Consider the following 12,898-nt stretch of genomic DNA (forward strand, 5'->3'; position numbering starts at 1 on the left):
GTGTATCCAAAGGGTTTATAGTATAACTGCCATCAGGTCGCATAACCGATGAGAGTTGAGACTCCTGAGATCTTTTAAGAATCTTATATACTCTGGCAGTCTCATGGTAGGACAGAATATCTGTGCAGAAGATCTCCATGAGTTGTATTTAGTTTTCCTGATTTCCCTTTTAAATTTCCTTTGTAGAATTTTGAAGTTAGACCAGTTAACTTCAGATTTATTTCTGACAGCTTTCCTGTGAGCTCTCCGAACCTGAGGCTTTCAAGCTCCTTGGTCCACCAAACTCTCTTGCTAGGAGAGTACTTCCTTCGTTTGAGAGGGCATGATGCATGATAAGATTCAATAATGATATTTGTCAAGTTGTTTGCTTGAATATCAAGCTCCTCGACTGTACAATTATTGTCTAAAACCTGAAGGTTAATGACATTAGAAACCAGGAAATCCTTATAAAGGTCCCAATTTGTGTTTTTAATGTTTCTGAAATATTCAGCTGGAATTTCATCTCTAATACAAAATTGTATAAGGCGATGGTCAGAAAGTGAGGGTTTGTCACTTACATGCCAATTCTCAATAAGGTTATAAATATCAGAAGAAGTTAATGTGAGGTCAATGACTTCTTCTCTTCTTCTGTTAACAAAGGTGGGGCGATTTCCCCTATTTACCCAAGTTAGGTTGGTATTCATTATAAATTCCATGAGTTTTTCTCCTCTAGGATTAGTATCAGAACTGCCCCATGACAGGTGGTGAGCGTTAACATCACCACCAATAACCATAGGAATATTGTTTATTTCACAGAAGCTCACAAGATCTATAAATTCTTGCGGAATGTTAAGGTCATAAGCCATGTAAACCGAGCAAAAACAAATGTTTCCTCTCAGTGAACTGTTTATGTCCTTAATTACAATAGCAGTTAAGTCCTCTGATGTAAATTGGGATAATTTCATAGCCTTTATATTTTTAGAAATGTAAATGCTAGTTCTAGGCCTTTTATCAGGTCCCTCTGTCGAAAAGAAGTCCGCGTTCATGGGCCTACCAAGGATTTTACCCTTGTACACCCAAGGTTCTTGAATTAAGGCAACAAAAGTGCCTTGCTTACCTAATTGAGCAGCTAAATTGTATGAAGCTGCTCTGCTATGTTGCAGGTTTAACTGACTAACCTTAACCATTAAAACAGGTTAAATGAAAGAAAAGAACTTACCCTGAAGGATTTTAGGAGAGACTTAGTTAAAAGCCGCATCCTTAGCATACTACTTCAAAGGAAGTAGTGACAAGGGAGACCTATTCAGATGTCTTCTCCAGAGCCTCCAAAGAAAGCTCTGGTTCCGACTCCTTTTCGGTCTCCCTTTCTTCCGTCAACTGTTTCTTTGGAGGATCCCTGGGCGAAGGAATTGATTTCTCCTGTTGCCTTGGTTCCTTCAACTGCACACAGCCACGGGCACCACAAAAAAGTTTGAAATTCTGGGCCTCCAGATAATCCATAAGTTCATGTTCTACTCCCAGCACCAAGGTATTACCTCCGTCTCCAGGGATAACTGCCTTGATAGCGATCTTCTTAACATCAAGGCCCTTGTTACAGGCATCAAGGAGCTTGATGTTATCTTTTGGTGACCTGTTACCAGGAAACCAAGCGAAAAACCTCTTCATGGGGGGTCTGTCTCCGGGAGCCATGGCATGATAACCTGGATGGTTTTCTTCAGGGCCGGGTAGATCATTAATTAAAGTCTTCAGGACGTCCACAGTCTCCTGGTCCTCACATGCAATGTTGAGGCCATTCGGCTGCAGGACTGTCTTGTGGACCCTGCAGGTGGTTATAGAGCCATCTATAATTCGGTCATCAATTATAGAGGTGATGAAATCTGAATCCACCGATGTTATGTCTCTGGAATCATCCTTGCAGACGATTCGCAGAGTGATTGCCTTTCTTGCAGCTTGACTATATAGCCGTCGTTTCTTGAGGGCCATTTCCGGGGTGTCACCAGCAATGCGTTCTCTCTTACGAGACTCTTCATTGCTTGGATGGTTCTTCCTCACCGGTTTGGAGGTTGCTTCAGAGGTCCCAGCTTTATCTGTTTTCTCTTTCGCTCCCTTCTCCCCAGAGATCGAGATCCCTTCCATGGCCCTCTCCAGTCGTTTCCGCTCTTTCTGGCGTTGCCTTTTTTTCTCTTCTTTTATTTACAACCTCCGTCATTGGTGACTGGTCATCCGCTTGCGCATCTGGCACAGTACTTCTGACAGAGGAGTCAGTATCCATCCCCACTGGGTTCAAGGCGTCCGTGTCCGAAGGCACATTCACCCTTTCACCAGCGGTTCTGGTTTCTGTAGTCCTGAAGAGAAGAGCGTCCGCACCCGAGGGTACATTCACTCCCTCAGAAGGAATTACAGTGGTTATAGTGGGGATTTCAGAAGATGCGTTTTTATCTAGTTTTGTATTGCAAGCATCCATTTTGGTATAAGATTGAAGGAAGGGGGAGAAAAATTCCTTCCGATTTTCTAAGAGCCAGTTTGGAGGGGCTAGCCCCAGATTCAGTAGCCAGTAGTGACCTCGGAAGAGCCCCCTGCTCTGCCATGCAGGACCCCACCCAGGCACCACCTGGAACTACAAGGCAGGCGAGATTATACACCAGCTGATAGAGCAGCCAGGACATGCTGGTTAGGCTGCCCCGGGCTCCTGTACTATCTGGCGGCCTGAGACGCAAAACTCAGCTTTTCTCCTGTATCCTCTACATGGCTGCTTCCTCCAAGACCCCTCCTCTCCAGATCAAAGGTCCTCGGAATTTCAAATCCTCCCCACAATCGCCGGTTTTCCCAGGGAAGAGCGGTCCGTTGGGTCGTCATAAGATTACTCATCATCAGACCGAACCTCATCCCACTGAACCCCAGTATGCCACAGGACTTTGTGACAGTTACCCATTTAGCACTACCCAGGGGGCACGTGTTAAATCTGGTATGATGGCATGCAGAAAATATATAATTAAAAATATGAAACTGTAATTTATGGAATAAAGAGCAATTATGATCTAATCCGTATCAAAATTTACGAAAAAAAAGCTTAATATTTAAAAGCTTACATTTCTTTCAATGAATAGCCACAAAATATAATAACTACTACTGAATGTAAATGATAAATGAATTTTTCTATAAAAAATAAACCTTTATTTATTCCCCCCTTTTTTTAAACCTCAGGTTCTTAAAATACCATTTGAACTTTGCCTACAACCAAGAACTAGCAAGTCTGCTCTAGGAACAGGATTTAAAAATTTAAAAACCTTGCTCCACAGAACATCCCAGCTGTTTTTTTTTTCCTTGAAATAAAATACGAAGTATTTTCCTGTGATAAGAGATAACATATCATCATTACAGTCATTAAAATAACTGTGATTTTTTTCTATTATGTCATTCACATTTAATGATTTGAGTTCAACTTAATTGCAAAACAAATATTATATACTTATGCTTCATAAAACAGAACTCTTAGTATCTAAGCCTGAATTTAAACCAAAGTTTTCCTAAAACACATACACTAATGATTTTAAAAATACTGATAATTCTTATATTGATTTAAGAATGTATAAAATGGAAAATTTATTGGAATACTGAATGCATAATTCACTTCAATACATAATTTATCTTCTTTTAATATGTTACATTATTTCAAAAATTCATATATACAGTTTCATTTTTTAAAAGTATATACTATACTTAAGAAAGATCTCTCAAATGATGTTGAATTTTAATGATGGCTGTTACATTTTTCAGTCAGTTGTACACTTCTATCAGAAGCAAAAATGTTTTATTTACTACATTCCACCCTTTTGTAGTTCTTTGAATACTGTATATATATTAATAAAACAATTTGAAGGACCAAAGTCCATAGCTATCCTATAACAGTTAATATGCATGTATGATACAAGCTCTTGATCATCCAAGGTGACCTTGGTGCATATTACTTTGTATAATCAGTCTATCATAAAAAAAAACTGAAATTTATTAATTCTTGAATTTATTCTTAGCATAAAGAATATCAAAATTTTCTCAGTATCTTGCACAGAAGATCACCCACCCTGTGAAATTCCTAAACAAATATGAAGTTAACTGAATAATATTACTACAAACTGAAAATAAATTTCAGAAGTTTTTCCCCACCAAAATATACTGAGGAATGGGTGCTTGCCATTTTATTTACCATGTTCACATTCTAGGCGCCTAAATGAATGTAATGAATTAATAGAAAAATCAAATTAAAATTCAGTTCAAATTTACATGGACTAGATTTTTGAACTATTTGAAATTCAATTCTGTTGTAAAATATATTAACATTTAATTCTTATATTCTTTGGCTAATTCCATTTTTTAAATCTTCATATAAAAATTTAGAAATGACTACAGATTAAGACAACTCTGACCAAATGAAATTTAATAACGTCAATAAAATGTAACAAGTACAATTCAAATGAAATAGAATTTAAAATTTCTGAAAATCATCAGAGATTGAGGGAATGGAATTTGCCTAATTTAAGTTTAATTAATTAAATACATTCCATTTATTTCTGAGAAACATTTTCCTTTGTTAAGACTAAAAATTAAAAAAAAGAGAGTAGGCAGCAATGAATTATTCTTCAATATCAAAATGTCCTAATTTCCATACTGGCTTTAGTTATCTATTAAATGAAAGTTCACAGGAGACATTCAGATAAATTTCTAAAATTACTACACTCCAAAGTCTTTAATCCGGACTCGTCGGGACTTCGGCGATTCCAGATTACAGATCATCAATTTAAATCTGGTAAGATGGCATGAAGAAAACATAAAATTAAAAATATAAAAACTTAATTTATGAAATAAAGAGCAATTATGATCTAAAGGGTATTAAAATATACAATAAAAATTATTTATTTGTTTATTTTATTAAACATTTCTTTCAACGCGTGCATGCGTAAAGAATACATTACGCATAGTCGAAATTAGAAAATTGCAATCAGAAAACTATTTGATGTGTATCCGTAATATAATGACGAGAAATTTGATTTAAATCATATAAAAGACGGAGTATATTGAGATGAAATACTACATTTAGTAAGGAATTATAAGCCGAATAAATAAAAATATCTGCCCTGAATATAAGGATAGTGCTGACAGATCAACTTCCAGTTCATTGTACGCTGTGATGTCCCCCCCCCCCGCAGAGAGATGTAAAATTGATAAACAGATTTCGGAATGGTTAGAGAAACAAAGGATATGCCTTTATACATTTTTTGCAGCAATTCAACTTTTTGTTTGATGGACATCAAAACATGCTTTCGCTTTGTAGATTCTTCGGCAGCTCCAGAATCAGAAATTCTTTTTGACATAATCGAAAGTTCAAGCTTACTTTTATAAAATTGCTCTAACAGTCCACAAAAAAGTAATAAGCCAGATCCAATTAGAAGATTAAAGAACAACGCAATCTGCAACATTAACTGAAATAGATAATTAGACAATTTTAGGTTAGCTTATACCGTCTGTTAAACATTAAACGCGTATGCTTAAACGCATATGCGCATGCGCAGAAAGTTTGTAGCTTTGAGGTCCAGATTATAGATCATTTCGGATTATGGACGTCCAGATTAAAGACTTTTGACTGTATTCTTATAATAGAAAAGGGGTGGTCACTGTATGCTGCAGAAAAGCTTCTCGAACAGAAAGGTGATGATAAAGAAAAACTAAGTTATTTTATGAACTTGAGCATACTCTCTATAGCCACACTTGGAAATTTTCATTTTTGGAGGGTTAAAAATCTATTATCACCTGTGCCATTAAAACGAAATTTAAAGTTCAATAGGAAAATTTTTTACAGATAACAGCAAGTTTAACGAATTAATCAAATGAAAGAAAATCCAGAATGACTTAAAATTTACACACATGCACAGACATTCATACCCAGAATTAAAAAAAAAAAATTTTTTTTTTTTGTCAATAATGAAATTCTGAATTTAGTTTCAGTACTGCATGATAATCAAAACCAACACTTAAATGTCACTAACATATTTAATGAACTTTTGTCATTATGCAGAATGATACTGGCACAGCTATAACACACTGATTTTTACTTGAAAGAAATGCTCAAATTTTTTTAGTATGATTAGTCTTCATACTAAAAAAATGCTGGATAAATAGCTCAACCACAATATCAAATAAAAACTGCTATTTATTGGAAACTTGCCTTTACTAGAAAATCCACGAGCATAGCCTTTATACTTTAATATCATAAATTACATAAAATAAATAAAACTATTAAAAACTAAATTCCATATTTATTCAAATTGGTAGGACCATCTGCTACTACTTTTTTTTACACTAAAAACAAATAATTATTAAATGATACACATGGTTGGAAATTTATGAATACAGCAAATGACATACTCTTTAATAAATTCATTTCACATTTTGTTCCAATTGATCGATTTCCTAGGAGAAAATTTAAATTATGGACATATCCCATATAATTAGCAGAATTCAGTAATTAAGGTCAAACACTTCACCAATCTGTTTAAGCCTTGAATTTACCAATAATAATACTATAATTAAGGCCTTTTTACGAAAAGTTAACTTCTATGCAATCAAATAAAGCATGTTAACCTGCAAAACAAGGCACCGAAGTCAAACTTGAAATCTGAAAAATAGCAAGACTTTTGGAAGAAAGTAGAGATGCTTTTACGCTGCGTGGCAACATTAAAAATATATTGATGGTACTTTTCCATTTTGCCGGCGCAAGCGATAAAGTCGCCAAAAATGGTACAACAGATGCCAAACGGAATATCTTCGCTGGTAACCTTTTACGCTCATCTTCAAAACATATCGCAGCCATTTTTTTTTATCAGATTGATTGTTTCTTTCCAGTGGCGTAGCTAGGATTCCAGCGCCCGGGGACAACTGAAGAATTTACGCCCCTTTCTATGTGTCAAGAATGCAAAACATTCATTAAAAAATTTCGTAGCATTAATTTGGCACCTCCTGGATGCTGCGCCCGGGGACACATGTCCCCTCTTGCCCCACCCTAGCTACGCCACTGTTTCTTTCAATACTGGCATACAATTACATAGAATTTTTACCAGAAAGTTCAATTTCATGCCCTAATGCCATTCGCGGTATTTAAGTCAATTAGGATGCAATCACACAGCTCAGCGAAGGTGAAAATATAGAAAAGATAAAATCAAGGGTTAAATTCATCAATTCTATTGATAATGCACTAGCGAAGTAAAGTACTGGGTTTTACATAATTCTTAAGTAAGCTATTCGTACGAACTGGAATAATACTTGCATTTAAACTTGTATTCCATATTAAAATGTAACTTGAAATTATTGTAGATAATTACTGAATCATTGAATTAGATTTTTGTAGCGTAGTTTGAGCAAAGAATTACGTGAAATGAGATCACTTGGGTTCACGTGATAAGAACCTGCGAATCAGGATGTTGTACCATGAAAGCATAGTAAATTCTTAAATTAACGTTTTTTAAAAAAATTTATTGTCTTTTTACAAAACTTTAAACGATATTAAAATGTTTATGCCTTTAAAATAAAGAAAATCTTAGAACTAACATTTTTTGACAATTTTTATGTGTATTATGTGTTGTCGCCAATAAAGTGCGCTTGGCGAGATTTGCGCCGGCGAAACAGAAAAGTACCATATTAATTTATACAGAAATATTTTAATGCCTTTATTTTTTTAAATTGCTTCCAAATGAATTCGTTCTTAATTATATCCAAAAAATTAAGGATTAAAATTGCGATTTAAAAGGTCTACTAGACTTTTCGAGAAATGAAATACTTAGCAGAGAATGCACAGCTTATGTTAATTATAATTCTGAAGAGAAATTCTTGCAATTAGAAAAGCCACTACCTTTCAAATTGAAACTTTTTCCCGACTGTGATATTTTAAGTTTAGAAATGAAAAGGCAGATGTTATTTATGTCTGGATAAAAGGTACAGAGTTAAAAACTGCAAGCAAAAAGTAAAATTAGCTTCTATAATTAACAAACATTCGAAAGTGAATTGTTGGGCATTAAAATAACACAAACAAGAACTAATTATCATACTTATTCAAAAAAGGTAGAAAGAGCAAATTCTATATAGACTAAATAAAAATAATATTCACAGGAAAAGTGCACAGCAAAAATGGATGAGAAAAATACACATGTAAGAATAAATTTTCAAACTGATACATATTCAAAAGAACTGCATGACGAACAGCAACAACGAACTAGCTACACACAGAAATGGCATTTTTCTTGAATCATTAAATTTGGCACATAATCAGATAAAATAAAAATATTTTCACACGTAAAAGGCAGAATTTTATCCTAGAATATAATAAAAAATTCAGTAATTAAGATCAGAAAATCTTTTACCAATCTGTTAGGCCAAGAACTTACCCGCATTAGTTTTAATGAATATTCTCAACAAATCGCATCTCATCTGTCAAATAAACTGTGTTAATATGCAAAACAAGATATTAAATAATACAAACAAGAATTGACATATTTATTCAAAAGAGGCATAAAGAAGAACAATTTTTACACAAACTATGTAAAAACGGCACATTTACTTGAAATTTTCTCAAAAATTTACCAGCACAATAAAAAGAGACATGGAGGGAAAAAAAAATAAAAAACAAGAATTAATTTTTATATCTACTCAAAAAAAAAAAAAAAAAAAAAAAAAAAAAAAAAAAAAAAAACGCAGAATGAGCAGCAGCAACACAAAACAAAGTATACAATTAAAAATAGTAATTTTAATGAATCGATCATTAATAATGAAATTCTGGGCATATACCACATAATCAGATATAAAGTACAAATTTTCATACATAAACAGCAGATTTTATCCTACAATATGATTCAGTAATTAAGAGCAGGTAATATTTTACCAATTTGCTAGGCCAAGATCTTACCATCATTGGTTCTAATGCATTTTTCAACAAATAGCATTACACATCTGTCAAATAAACTGCATTAATCTGCAAAACAACACATTAAAAGAATACAACTAATTAACAAATTGGCTCAAAAAAGGCATAACGAAGAGCAACTTCTACACAAATTCAGTAAAAATGGCACATTTACTTGAAATATCCTCAATCAAAAGTTTACTAGTAAAGATTTTACATGTGTTAGAATTTTCGTGGTTACTTAAAAAAAATGGAAAAAACGACCTAAATGAAAATGGCGCATTTATCTAAAAACACGGTAATCGGCCAGAAATCTACCAGCACATAAAACAGAATATGAGCATGAAAAAATATACGCATGCAAAAATAACTTTTAATATTTAATAATAAATATAAGATATAAAGCAAACACTTACCAGAGAAATAGAAACCTTGGTTATTTGACGGATAACCTGAAATTTGCCATTGCGCACATCTAAAAACAAACAACTTCAAATTAATCAAGCAAAATGTGTAAATTTGGAAAACAAGGTATTAAAAATGTATGGTAGAATTTTAGCATACTTACGGATCAAACACAGACCACTCTTCAACCACAGTTCCAGAAATAAGAATGAGCCGATGACGCCAAATTACTTGGCGAGAAAGTTATTAGTAGATCTTCATGCAACCCAGAGAATCTCGTAACTCCTCCCATTTCTTCCCCCTTTTTTTCTCGTGAAGATAACCTGTCAACAACGAATTCCAATGTTTGGACATGACCAAAGATGGGTTCTTCTCTTGCTTTACCAAGATATCCATATAGCCAGGGCTTAAATTGCGTCGGAGCCCACCGGAGGCTGGCTCCGGTACTTCTTAGTTTTAGGAAAAATTCATAATTTTAGCCGGAGCCCTAAATAAGAAGGCTTTGGCACTTCTTTTATGTAACTGAACAATAATTTCAGTAGAAATCTGGTCTTGGAAACTTTATTTTTAATAATAAAATTATATTAAAAATTGCTTATTAAATTCTAATTTATCACTTTGCATTTTATTAAATTTTAATTATTTAATTACTTTAACCATTAATTTTTTTAATAATGAATTATTTAATTTTTTAATTGTTAATGATTTTATTAGTCATCTTATTCTCTTATTTATTCTTGTTCCTCTTTCCTGAAGGTCTTCTATAGGGCTCTGGTACTTCTAATTTTTGAAATTAAACCCTGCGTATAGCTGACCGTTTTGTTTTTCTAATATGCTTCCTTAGGGATTATGACAGCCATATACTGGTAAAAGGCCTTAGACCATTTACCAAAGCAAAGATCCGAAATGGTTTATATGGTAAATAAGAGAGTCGTAAGGAAGGTTATATTGTAAGAATTTCGTTTGGTATGAAAACTTGAGTTTTCATAAAGGAAATGGATAAAATGCAGATATTTTTTCCCCATGAGAGAAAAGTTCTAAAACTACTTCAACTGTTTTATTTTGTAAATGAAGATAAAATAGCACCTGATATGTGTATGTACTAAAGAGGACTTTAATTATTTAGTGAAATAAATAAGGACAAAATACAAAATTTGAAATTGTAGTTTAAAAATAGGTTTTTATTTGATTAAAGCACTCGAGAGCTAACTGCCTACAGGGAAGAATGCCTTCCTGGAGAACTTTCTAAGGGAAACTGGCTCATATACACGTTACACATGAGGAAAAACACGAAAACGCCTATGCAGCCAGCCCAAATCATGTTTAGAATAAAAATTAATTTGTTATTTATTATCATTTGCAATTATTAGTGGTAAATATGTATTGAAATCCATTTAGAGCAAGATCTGCAAAGAAATGAATGCGGAAAAATCTAAATTCTCAGAAGAGATATGAAATTATCTGATTATAATCAGTAGAATTTGCTTTGAGTTAATCCATATTATGTAACGTTATCAAGTGGCAAAAAGTATAAAACTCTGGTAATTAATTCTCCTTTCCTTGATTTGTAGTAGTTGAATGAAATGATCATAAGGTAATTTCATGACAAAGAAGCACTTAAGAGCGTTTAATACCCCTTTCTCATGTCGATTTTTAATAACAGATGGCGCTACGAACGTTGAGCGATAAAGACTCAAATCTGTAAGATTACCTACAGCCTGGTTACTATGGCAACGACGCTTCCTTCCTCTGTACTTGTTTGGCGGGAAAGTGAGTAAGCCATAAAACACATCCCCTCAGTTGAACAAAAGACCTGCTGTCATTTCTTCCGTCTGTGACTCAGACTGCAGGGTATGTTTTGAACAGGAATAGAACTTTTTCACCTTTGTGTTGAATGAAAGATATCTGTGAGATACGTGCAGCAGTCGCTATTTCTTTTCGCAAAATTTGTTCATCACGCTTTTCAATGTTGCGTAATGTTTCATAATTTGCCGTTATTTTGCGGAAGAAAACAAATTTCATCGCGACATAAAAATTATATATAAATGATTTTATACTTGATGATATGTGTATACATATATAGCACGCACATAATATTCCATTTACTCATCCATCCATAATATTTCATAAATTACCATCCATAATATTCCATAAATATGTGTTAGCACTTTCCAGAGCTTTATATATATTTTTTACTTGTATTATAAAATCGTATAACACTCCTAACTATTATTTTTTTACTTCAAAAGTGGATAAATCATTATCAAATTTTTCTAGTACACGGAGAAATGGTCTATGTATCCACACACATAAACGTAGTAAAAGATACTATTGTTGATTGAATATCTTTTGGCAGCAATATCAAGATGCAACGAAAATTCGAAATCAATTAATAACATGCATTTTATTACAAAAACACTAGCAGGACGTATTATTTGCACAAAAAACTTAGTGTGGAAATAATTTGCGGCACATTATCTGAGATCTGCTTTGAATGAATACATAAAGTGTTATAATGAACAATCAGTTTTAATATTTCACTTGATACTGAAATGCATAAAATCAAATTGCGTTTCTATGTTTCAGGTTTATAAAATACAGCTGATAATTGAAGGGGTATCAGGTTTATAAAGTACAAGCTGATAATACATGATAAGGGAGAAGAAATTCCTAAATTACAAAATTGAATATTATATTTTAATAAAGTAAAATGATACATATTATAGATACATCCTAAAAAACGATAATATATATATATATTGTATATCGTTGTATACCGTATATATATATTATGTATTTATATGTATATCTACTCTTTTCCGGATGTAACTGTAATTACGTACTGTGCTGGTTTATCATCTTCCTGTAGCGATGCATTTGGATTTGCTGTGTATGAATCTGTTTCATTGAACAGGAACAAATAGGAAACAGAATATTGAAAATTGAATTTTTTTAAAGCATTAGTAATTTATATATATTAGATTGACTAAAAAGAGTATATTCATGCATAACGTATAAATATGCGAAGTGAATACTTTTTGGCAATCACCTTTCTAGGATGATCATTTTTAAAAATAACCAGTACTGTTGATAAAATAAACACCGGTACGATCTATCTGCCTAAGGGAAAGGATGCCTTCGTGGAAGACTTTCTAAGGGAAATTGGCTCCTAGACACGTTACACAGGGTAAAACCACGAAAGCGCAACCAGTCCCTTCGCGGGATTCGAAACTCGGACCGAAATACTGGTGTTCAGCTACTTTACCGCTTCGTGCCTCATTTCAGAGAGGATTCGCTATATATGAAACAGAGTAATGTGCTGTTACCGTATTTAGCAGCCTGCCTTTTTCCTTGACCTACCATAAAAAAATAAAATAGCAAAATTATAACAGCGTCTCTAAAAAAGATGCTTTGCTATATTCTCATTAAATCTTTATCATTCTGCGCTACTAAAAACGAAGTACGATTATTTCAAATTCAAAATTTTATAACATTACTTTACAGAAAGCGATCTCATGTCTTCTAAAAATAAAACCCAACATCTGTTTCTACTCAAGCGCTTACTTT

This window comes from Stegodyphus dumicola, chromosome 11, assembly GCF_044657685.1.
Source record: "Stegodyphus dumicola isolate Sdum_Otavi_A_Nest chromosome 11, ASM4465768v1".
In the NCBI taxonomy this organism is placed as follows: Eukaryota; Metazoa; Arthropoda; class Arachnida; order Araneae; family Eresidae; genus Stegodyphus; species Stegodyphus dumicola.